Source organism: Lissotriton helveticus, chromosome 1_1 (genome assembly GCF_964261635.1).
Source record: "Lissotriton helveticus chromosome 1_1, aLisHel1.1, whole genome shotgun sequence".
Taxonomy (NCBI): Eukaryota; Metazoa; Chordata; class Amphibia; order Caudata; family Salamandridae; genus Lissotriton; species Lissotriton helveticus.
Window position 1 is genome coordinate 1,925,773,852 of NC_136057.1, and position 11,720 is coordinate 1,925,785,571.

Genomic DNA, 11,720 nt, shown 5'->3' on the forward strand with positions numbered 1-11,720 from the left:
GTAAATGGTGTGAAATTGTTGTATTAAACAAAGTGCATGTAGGTTGTGGGTGGGCTCACAATACAACTCTTCGGGTCAGAATTCCTTCCAGTCCATTAAATAATATAGTCTTGTACAGATCAATTTGGAATCAAGCACTTTCTTTACTTCATATTCGAGCTCTCCCCTCCACTTGAATAGGTGCATGGGCCTGGAGTCTACGCAAGTCTGGATGGCAGGGTTTGACGAGTGAGACATGAAATACCAGGTTAATACATAAGGTCTTTGGAAAGTCTAAAGAGATTGTTATGGGTTAAGAACCTTGTTGATGGTATAAGGCCCAAAACATTTTGGATTAATTTTTTAATGACCCTATAAGGCCAAGTGTTTGGTGGATAACCAGACATGGTGTCTGACAGCATACTTGGGGTTGGGAGATCTTTTTCTGTATGCAAACAAGTTGGCCTTACGTTTGGCTAATTCAAGATGTTTCCTGGCTTGGATGTGAATGGTTCTCAAGGTGTGGTGGTGTTTTAGTGCTGTTGGGTTCATGGATTGAGACAGCCAATCAAAGGGCAAAATATTTAGTTGATAGCCAAAGGAAACAAAAAAATTGAGAATACCCTAATCCTGAATGTGCAACGTTATTTATACAACTCTGCCATCCACAGATGCGTACTCCAGTCTTCCCTTTGTTGTATGGCTAAACAGCGTAATTACTTTTCGAATGTTTGGTTCAGACTCTCAGCAATGCCGTTGTCTGTGGGTGGGAACTCATGGACAGAGATGAGATGAGATGATGAATCTGAATCTGAATCTGAATAGTTTATTCTGTCAATTAACAAGAATTGTTACAAAAAATTCAAATAAAATCTCCCCAGGACTTACTTTGTTACAATCGGTGTGTCCCTAGCGAGTTTTGATGTATTGTATATACTAAAATAAATGAAGATGATTTTTACAAGTGGCACTTAAAAACAGATAAAATCAATGAAGAACTGGTATTAAACCAATATATCAATTCAATACTGATGGATCCTTCCCCTTGTGCGCAAACTTTGCAGGTCTTGCGGAGAGGGTTGGAGTCTCCGAGTTGTAAAGTGCATTCATAACAATCTTAAAAATGTTCAATCCATATTTTAAGTAAAGGATTCAATCTAATTGCAAAGTGCATGAGTCCGACAATGGCATATATAAACCAAGTACTAAGTATACTAAGACGATTCAATTTCAATAAAGTGCAAGATGTACAATCCTAAACGAAGCATGGGTTCTTCGTACCAAGTAATTTCATTTCAAAAAGGTGCGATGTACGCTGCTTTGCTTAAGAGTTCTTTAGCCTTATGTGCAAACTTTGCAAACCTTGCCAATTCTATTGGAGTCTCCAGATTAACAAGAAGTTTCACAGCTTGAGTACAGGTCCGCACCCCATGTTTTAAAAACAAAGGTTTCAATAAAGTGCATTGTGCGCATAACAAACAATGACATATACAAACAAGATGGACCAAGGATTCCTCATGTTGGTGGCAAGGTCTACAAGTTGTTATTGCTAAGGCTTTCCAGCGCCTGTTGATGTCTTTAATCGGCAAACCATAAGTCTCACTAAAAGAATTTGCTTTAAAATTAACTTATTTAACGCAGTGTCATGATATGACTGCCGTAGGCGGTCTTCATAGGAACTTGCAAGTATCCCAATATTGCTACTGGAAAAATTCACTTCCTTCATGTCCTCTTCCGTTGATAATGATCTAACTTGTTTTTTCAGTATAGACTTTAGGATGCCAGGCTGGTGAATAAGATCCTGCAGTTTGGTCGTGTTGAGGTGCAATTCAGTACAGGCAGTGTGCAGGCCTTCACTCCACGGATTATTTTCTTTCATAAAACTTTATCTTTAAAATTGACGTCATTGTGTGCGTGGAGCTGCGCAAACTCCCACGAGGGAACCACATCATTGAGGCCCAATGCTCGTAGCTCTGTTTATTCAGCCCAAATTCCAATCGCACCAGAGCATTTCGGTTATACGCGGGAATCTGAAAGATTCGCTTAAATGCACGACAGTTGACATGTTCCATAGTATTAATGAAAGCCACTGGGAATGCTATCTGACCATATGTGATTGATGGAAGCAGTTTGGCATTTATAATCTTTCTGATTGGTTTGGTTGACGGCCTGCTTAACTTGGAGTACAGTTTGCACAGAGCAAACGTCACTGCTTTGGCTTTTGTTTCAACTGAAGTGATATGTGCTGTGGGCTTCCTGTTGCTCATCAGCCACACCCCCAGGTAGGTGTACTTGGTCGCTGTTACTATTTTTAAATTACCCAGTCTCCATTGTTGTCTGAGTTTGTTGGTATATTTTCCAAATATCACTAACTTTGCCTTTCCCGCATTCGCTCGTAACTCGTTATTGTTGTTGTAAATGTTTAATGCATCCATTAATCTTTGCATGCCTACTTTTGTATGGTCCAGTAACACCATATCGTCTGCGTACTGCATTAAAAATAATCTATTTGGGCCGACGTTAGGGGGTAAAAGTTTAGCGTTAGATATAATTTTTCCGAGGTCTGCCGTATATAGATTAAAAAGCAGAGGAGCCAATACACAACCTTGCTTTAACCCTCCATCTGTCGGTATCTTTTTAGTGGCTGAGTTCATTGCGGTTTTTACCCGTACCCAAGTTCCTGTGTAGAGACTGAATATGGCTTTCAGCAGGTTTGCCGGTTTTCCACAGTCTTGCAGTTTCCGCTACAACAGACTTTGACTCCATCAAAGGACCCACAGTAATCCACAAAACATGCGAAGAGAGTAGGCAAGTTTTTTTCTGCACTGACTGTTCTATTAAGTAGGCGAGAGCTAAAATGTTGTCCGTTGTGGATGCTCCTGGCCTAAAGCCGGTTTGGTACGCAGGTAGAATTTAATATTCATTAGCCCAGTCCTGCAGGTCTTGCAGGAGAAGGCTGGCGTATACTTTTGCCTCGATGTCCAAAAGGGCAATATGCCTGTAATTCGAAGGGTCCCCAGTGTCTCCCTTTTTGTGGATAGGTTGCAACAAGGAGCCTTTCCAAGTCTCTGAGACTGTTGAGTTTGTCAGACAATACTGATAAAGTTGCGCGAGTACGGTTCCCCAGAAGTCGCAGTTTTCTTTAAAAAGATGGCTTGGTAGGCCATTAGGGCTGGGTGCCCCATTTTTTCTGATATTTTTTAAGATAGCTATCACACGATTCCCTGGAGCCAAAGCTTCAGATGTTTTCTCAATGGTTAGCAATTTCCTTGCCACGGATAGTCCAGGTGTGTCTGCAGGAGAAGTGTCAGGCCAACCCTTGGTAGAGAGGGGCCTTTGCTTGCCCGATGATGGCAGGTTAGGGGCTCCACAGTATAGTGTGGTTACATGGTTTATCCATGTGCCACTGGCGACCACATTGGGTCGATCATGGCCATGCCCTGAGAACCTGTTAATATACGGCCAGAATTCCACCTGTTTGCTTGAAGTCAGCAAAGTGAAGACATGCAGCCATTCAGTCTTGTTATTTCCTTTTATGAACCCATACTTTTTTTCTGTGTGTTTTCCTTGCTAAAAGTTGATTTTGATGTGTTTCGTTTTTTCCCTCTCGCTTGTGGTCGCATGGACAGTCTGACATCAATTTTCAAAAGAGTTGCTACCAGAAATGTGCGTTGAACTGTGTCCCCCCTCTCAGTGACCAGAACATTGGGTATACCATGTAAAAGTACAATAAGTTGTGTAAATGAGCTAAGGTTTCTGCCAAAGACAGTTTGGGCAAAGCAATAAAGTGCCCTACTTTAGTTAAGTGATCTACCATTACCAGAATTGCTGCATTTCCCTGACTTATAGGCATCTCTACAATGAAATCAGTGGACACCATGTGTCATGGACCAGGGGGCGTTGACAGCAGTTGTAACAACTCACTAGGCTCTATTGTGTTCTACCTTTGCTTGGGCACTCACCATACAAGTCTTAATGTGCGTTGTGATGCCTTCTTTTAAGGTGAGCCACCAGAAATGTGGCTGCAGTATATTTTGCAGTGCCGCACTGCGTCATTTAAAAAATGCAATGCAATGTATTTTCCCTTGTGCTGGTGCTAGTAATAGCTGCCTTGCACCAACACAAACACCCTTGCTTCATAGTGCAAGGGTGCCATTGTTGCAGGGATGATTGTTTATGTGCAGGAAGGTGTCCCTTCCTGCACATAAGCAAACAATAATGGTGATTTGCTACTTCTATGTGCTGCATTATGCAGCACACATAGAAGTAAAAAATTGCCATTGTCTAAGGTGTCCTTTCCTGCACAAAAACAATTATTAATGGGGCTTTGCTCTTTCTATCTGTGCTGCAGCACACATAGAAAAAGTAAAAAAATTAGAAATAAAGTTTCTTTTCCTTGCGCCAATCTAAACCCTGATTTTGCATGGTGCCTCAGATTTACAGATCCTTGTAAATCTGAGGCAGCGTAAAAAAGCAATGGGTGTTGTGGTGGAGCTCCACAGAAACACCCATTGCATGCCCCTTTCATGCAGGAAACTACGTGAAAGGGTACCCTATTAGAAAATTGATTAACGCCACTCTGTGTCGGATTTAGGGTCTTTCCTACCAGTCTTGAGGCATTGGGCTGGTTCCCGGCTTCGGTTCGTGTAAATCCTGGTTTGTCCGAGATAGGGGTGATCCCTTCCGGTAGCCACAGTGCTGCAGACAATGAAAGCGTAAGCAGCCAGTGCCCTCCAAAAGGAGTCCCAAGAGGAAAACACTGGACACTGGAGGAAAAAAAACATTGATGATGAGAATCCAGGAATGAAGGAGAAGACACGGAGCCAGAAAATACCGGAAGACCAGGAGCTCAAAAGAAACCAGGAGAAAACTGGAAGTCAAGCTGGAGCAGAAGTCGCAAGGTAACCAGGAGCACCAAAGAAAGGAAGGGATCACCGAAGTAAGAGTCAAGGAACCAACAGAAGCGAGGACGCACCAGCAGGAAGAAGGAGTGTTGCAACGCAAGAAAGGAAAGGTTCTGATCCCATATATACAGAAAAAACAGGAAGTGACATGCAGGAAGTGACAAAACAGGAAGGAAAGGTGTCGCCATCTTGGATAGGCAAAGGAGTGAAGTGCAGTATAGGGAGATCGCCATGTAAGGAAGGAAGGTAACCCTCCACCACTGCCTTCTGGGAGCAAGTATGAGAAGGGGAGAGCAACAATATGGCCCCCAAAGAAGGGGGAATACCAGATGTCAACAACAGGTTAGTGTGGTGCCCCAAGGTGCCTCATGACATGGATGGGCCACCGTGCAAGTGTGCGGCGTGCCCAACAGAGCAAACCAACAGGCGTCGCGGGTGCTTTCCGCGATGCCGCCAAAACAGCACATGCAAACACAACAATGATGGACAGAATGTGGATCAATGTCACACATTCACCCCAGTCCAAAGATCTGGGCGGTAGCTGCACTACAAAGTGAAACCTTTGATAGAGACGCACTGGTATTGGTGGGCAGATTGTGAACCCTGTAGAGGAAAGAGAGTAGAAGATTGGAACAGAGAGGGATTGAGAATTTGCTAGTATGGGGAATCCGTTGTTGAAAAAGGAGAACGATGTAAATAAAGAGAAGTTCCCCACAGAAGACACACCAGTGAGGGAAACAGCAGCCAAGAAAGGGTTACACATGCTCTAAGTGTACTGGGGATGCTCAGACGTGAGTCCCAGGCACTCCACACCACTGGAATCAAGCTAGCCGTGCTGATGAGAGGTGTTACCTCGAAACCGGGCCGGTCCTCGGATGCTTGTTTCCGTTCTGGGAAGGACATGGCTTTTGTAGTTCGGACTGGACTGTTCCCATGAGGCACAGGGTCAGCGCTGATTTGCATATCGCCATTGTCTAACCCAGGGTGGTGTGGAGTGGAAAAACGATGGATTTGGGCCCAGATCTTTGGACTGGGGTGAATGTGTGACATTGATCCACATTCTGTCCATCATTGTTGTGTTTGCAGGTACCACTCTAAGTGTACTGGGGATGCTCAGACGTGAGTCCCAGGCACTCCACACCACTGGAATCAAGCTAGCCGGGCTGATGAGAGGTGTTACCTCGAAACCGGGCCGGTCCTCGGATGCTTGTTTCCATTCTGGGAAGGACATGGCTTTTGTAGTTCGGACTGGACTGTTCCCATGGGGCACAGGGTCAGAGCTGATTTGCATATCGCCATTGTCTAACCCAGGGTGGTGTGGAGTGGAAAAACGATGGATTTGGGCCCAGATCTTTGGACTGGGGTGAATGTGTGACATTGATCCACATTCTGTCCATCATTGTTGTGTTTGCAGGTACCGCTCTAAGTGTACTGGGGATGCTCAGACGTGAGTCCCAGGCACTCCACACCACTGGAATCAAGCTAGCCGGGCTGATGAGAGGTGTTACCCCGAAACCGGGCCGGTCCTCGGATGCTTGTTTCCGTTCTGGGAAGGACATGGCTTTTGTAGTTCGGACTGGACTGTTCCCATGGGGCACAGGGTCAGCGCTGATTTGCATATCGCCATTGTCTAACCCAGGGTGGTGTGGAGTGGAAAAACGATGGATTTGGGCCCAGATCTTTGGACTGGGGTGAATGTGTGACATTGATCCACATTCTGTCCATCATTGTTGTGTTTGCAGGTACCGCCAAAACAGCACAGCCACGTGCCACACCGTGGCGCCCCTGAAGAGGAGGGAGGAGCACCACGGGCTGCACCGCAGCCCGCCTGAAGAAAACAGGCAGCGCCGCGGGTCGCGATGCAGCCCGCGGTGTACACTTTGTGAATATGGTGCAGGGCATTGCGCCACTGGAACGTTGGAAAAAGTGATGTTCTGGTGGCGCAATCCTGTTGCAAATATGCCCCTTAGTTCAGACCATGATCATCTTAGAGTCTGTTCTGGTTTTATCTCCTTTCCATTCCAGCAACCTGTGATCCAAGTTGATAGTTAAATCAATCTGTTCCTCACAAGTGTAGGTTGACCACCTGGGTAGGACGTCATTGAGCTCGCTACGAGGATATTGGTAAAATGATGGGGAGCGTTTGGCTTCTTGCCATGTGGTTTCAAGCACCAGTCTATTAAACATGGTTATATAAGACAAAAGGTCTTGTGTGCCCTGCCGCAGTGTAATCAACACAGTGTCCAAAGAAAGCCCATGTGTCCTGCAGTCCAACAGTTTTTTCATTTCATTGCAAAAGACAGTGAAATCATGTAGAATAGGGTTGTTTCTTTCCATGATGGGGATAGACCAACTGGTGGCACTATCCCCTCAACATGACAGAACAAACACTGTTTTACTCTGCTCATCAAGGAAGGCTGCAGGTGTGCATAGGAAGTGTAACTTGCATTGACTAGGGGTTATGGTTTATCTTTTGGGATCCCAATAGAACCTTTCTGGAGCCACAACTAAAATGGTGGGAGGCTGTACGATGTGTATTGTATGAGCCGGAGTGGGTGAGCAGTTCCAATACGTGGTAGAGCGAGAGAGGAAGTGGAAGTATGAGTAGAAGGGGTGCTGCCAGTGGTGAGTAATGGAGGAGGGATTGTCCATGGATTTACAATACCACTAGTCGAACCAGGCTTTCTTTTGCATGACTATCAGGCAACCTCCCTACACGTAGTTCTTGGGTTTCGACTTGCAAACACTGCACTTCAACTTGTAGACACGTGATAGTTTCCAAGATGGCTGTCAGTACCTGGTTAGCGTCCATCGCTCAGGCTGGTGTAGCATACGAGGGCTAAGCAATCTGTCAGAAGCGGTAATCTGAGATATCCTGAACCCAGCGGGAGCAATATTCATGCTTGTCCTACCATGTCCCTCACTGTGATGTGGACCGCATTTGTGCCTGCCAGTGTCACAATGAAGAGAATAGGGGAAATGGGACGAAATAATAAAGAAACAAGATCTGGTTGATTGGTTCACTGGACACCCTCGTCTGTAGTTGCAGAGTAGGCATCGCCCTTGATGTAATACCAGATGGGCGTTAAAGATGTGGTACACACTATGATATAAACATAAACAGAATCACCCACAGATCACCACACTTAATGCAAGCACTCCCTTGCTCATACCACCACACTCACTTCAGTATCTGTATTACCTATTCACACAACCAGATAAGTAGGTAACCTAGGATCCTGACTCAGGAGGACAGCAGGCTGTTGCCTTCAGTAAAGTCACTGAATAATCACCTGAAGGAATGGACCCCCTCTCCAATACAAAGGTTTTGTAAGGCACCTTACACATGTGGCCCACAATAACAAACTGTTCAGACCTGAACCAGGTAAACCCTCGGGTTACTTCACCATCCAACTATCCATGGCGGCTCTCCCTAAACATTGCAGCAAGCTGGGCTTGAGATGCTGAGGGCAGTGTCATACCCACCAGCAGTTGCAGTCCTGTGTACACTGACTGGTTACCATTGGCGATAGCTGCTGTGGCGAGATTCTATTTTAAGGCTTTAAGGATGCACCCTTGGGAGTGCACCACTGCCGGCATGATTTACTGTGCAGTTTCAGACGTGCTGATGTCCACTGCAGGTCCGTGATCAGGATGAGGGCTGAGGTCCACTGTAGATTCGTGATATAGAGATGCTCTGATGTCCTGTGCAGACTCAGGATCCACTAGATGCCGATATCAGGCAGTTCAATGGCTACCAAGATGCTCTGAGGATGCGACCGAGGCCACACAGATTCCTGATTGCCTACCAACAGGGTGCGGGTGGGGAGTGCCTTCATAGTCCTGGTCCATTTAAGATGGCTGCTGAGTGGGTGACTCATTTCCTGATTGTATAATCATCAGGCCAGGTCTGGCTGACTCATTTCCTGATTGTGTAACCAGAAATCTCATACCATGACTTGTGATTTGTTCCTGATTGTATAATCATCAGGCCCAGTCTGGGTGACTCATTTCCTGATTGTATAATCATCAGGCCAGGTCTGGCTGACTCATTTCCTGATTGTGTAACCAGAAATCTCATACCATAACTGGTGATTTGTTCCTGATTGTATAATCATCAGGCCCAGTCTGGGTGACTCATTTCCTGATTGTATTATCACCAGGCTCTTACCATGACCTGTTCTAGGTGACTCCTTTCCTGATTGTATAATCTTCAATCCCAGTCTGGGTGACCTATTTCCTAATTTTCTAATGATTAGGGCCAGACCATAACGGGATGATGTCAACACAACAACTACACAGAAACTGTATGGGGTGAGAGCAAACATACAATCAGATGTACACGTGGAAAGCACACAGGTACACCACACAGATGAAAAATGGGTTATAAGTGTGGGTTTATGCAGAGCACATCCTTCAAGATAGCACAGCGCCTGTCCAGGGATACACATCACAACAAGTGTCATACATGGTGGTGTATGTCCCCATGACATCTAGTTCATAAAGACTATCACTGTCTTAAAAGGGCATGAGGTGAAATTTGGGAAATAAAGCTTCTACAAAGTCTGCTTTTGAATTCCTATTGGTAGCTTTTGGCAAAGAAAGTTTCATTGAGACTTTGGTTACAAACAATGAAGTCCATTCCTGATAGGAAAAAGTCTTAAATAGTTATACATTAAACACATCACCACTGCACTATATGAAACACAGTGCAATAGTAAAGTTTGGTGCCTTAATCATTAAATGCATATTGCATGAAATTGTCCTACCAGAACAATCTTTTATCGAATGGTCCTATGAAGGAGAGACTGTAAGTGCATAGTATAAGCCCTCAGTCAACCACTGGGGAAAGGTTTTCTCCTTATTACCCTTGCCCTCCCTGGGTGTTTGTTTCCTTTCATCATGTTCTTTGGAGGACCTTTCTTCACTTTCTTGGTTCAGAATGTTGGAAACTGGGCATTCAGTTTGACATTTGGTGGCCACTGGCTGAAAGGATCAGGATGAAGTAAGAGCTTTGTTCTGTAATTCCCATATTTGACTTTGTAATAACATTTGTTCTTACCTACACAGGCTAATTTCTTTAACACAAGACAGTTCTTCAGGAGTTAGCCTCAAAAAAGTTCCAGTAAATATACAGGTCAAATGGAATAGAGCCAAAATGTTCAAAATGGCACTTCACAGAAGAAAATAATAGGTTAGAGCATTGGTACTCACAAACATTTGCCCAGGGGCCACAAAGTACAGTTTGTGGTGTGCCGGAGGGCCGCACTGATGCCAGCAAGGTGGAGGAAAGGGGTCTGGGTGGGTCATGGATTGTGTAAGGAGGTTCAAAAACACGTTAAATAAACGGGCAAGCATTTATTTTCAGCTTATTAAATGCTTGCCCATTTATTTAACATCTTTTCCTAAATATTAGTGCTAGCAAATAAAAAGCAGCTGGTGCTGCTGTTTACAAGGAGGGCCGCATTAAAGGTCAAGAGGGCCGCCAGCGGCCCCCGGGCCGTACTTTGAGTATCACTGTGTTAGAGTGTAGTAGCTTGGAAAAGCCGATTAAAAATATTTTAGACTTTTTTCAAAAACAGGCTATGACGGATTAGTTAACAAAGCAAATGGGATTGGGGGATTCCAGTTTTGGATATGCAATATATTTTTTGTGGAGAAGTGTGGCTCACTGGTTAGAGGCGGCAGACTCTGAAGCAGAGATCAGGCCCGGGACCAGGGTTCAATTCCCGACGCGGCAGGGTCTAGGATCAATGTCCGCGGACTCGATAATTCTCGCTTCGGCGCCTTTTCTAATCATGGGCCCCACGCTGCAACTCTGGGCAATAGCTTGCTTAATCTCCACAACGGCCCACCAGCGCTGGGATGCCTGGCTCCGCCCCTCACAGGGAGAGCCAGGAAGGGTTCCACAGCCTAAGTGCCGAGATACCCTCATAGGTGATTCAGCGCTATATAAATCAATAACTATAACTATAACATATTTTGAGGTCCCATGAGCTGTAAATTGCTGGATTATAATTGTATAATTATGGTACATCATCAGGAAACAGTGAGAAACCAGAAGAATGATTCCTTCGCTTACACGGCTTGCTAGAGCCTTCTAATGCTTCCCTTACGACAGGACTGTATCATGATCACAAGCATTCAAGCCCACTAACACTTCCAACAGGACAGTGGTTCTTACACTCTCCAGCACTTTTTGGTCCAAAACTAAAAAAAGAAGTGGGATTCTTACCTCAGCATCGTGCGCGATGGTAAATCCAGGCTGGTTTCAGATGAACTCACACGAAGAAGCTCTTTACTGCCTGCTTCACTGCCACAGCTGAGCGAAAAACAGGGCACAACAAAAAAAAATATGTCACAACGCTCAAAAAGAAAGTAGGAAAGTGGTAAATAGTAGTACATGGCTTTATCAGTAATTTTAGAATTTCAGAATTAAAGTGTAAAAGAGTTCGATCAATCCAATAGAATGTGTTTCCCCAAACATACAGTTTTGCAAAAACCATTATAATCCAAACAAGCATTGACAAACCCGAAAAGCTATTGGCCCGTTCCAAACCTTTTGGATTTGCCAAAGCTTGTTTTAAATAATGACACCAAGACCCAAAATAATCATGTCAATCTCACTTCAGTAAAGACATAATGTAGCGAATTATATGTCTTAACAGATGTGTGACTTAATTCAATGTTTAATAATTCCTGGAGACTTAATCTAGGGATTTTTTTGTAACCTAAACCGCACTTTTAGATCAGCCCACAATTCACAAGCTCTTACTTTTAATACCTAATAAACCAATCTCTGTTTGACAGAATGTGTCTTTGCCCATGCAATGCTCT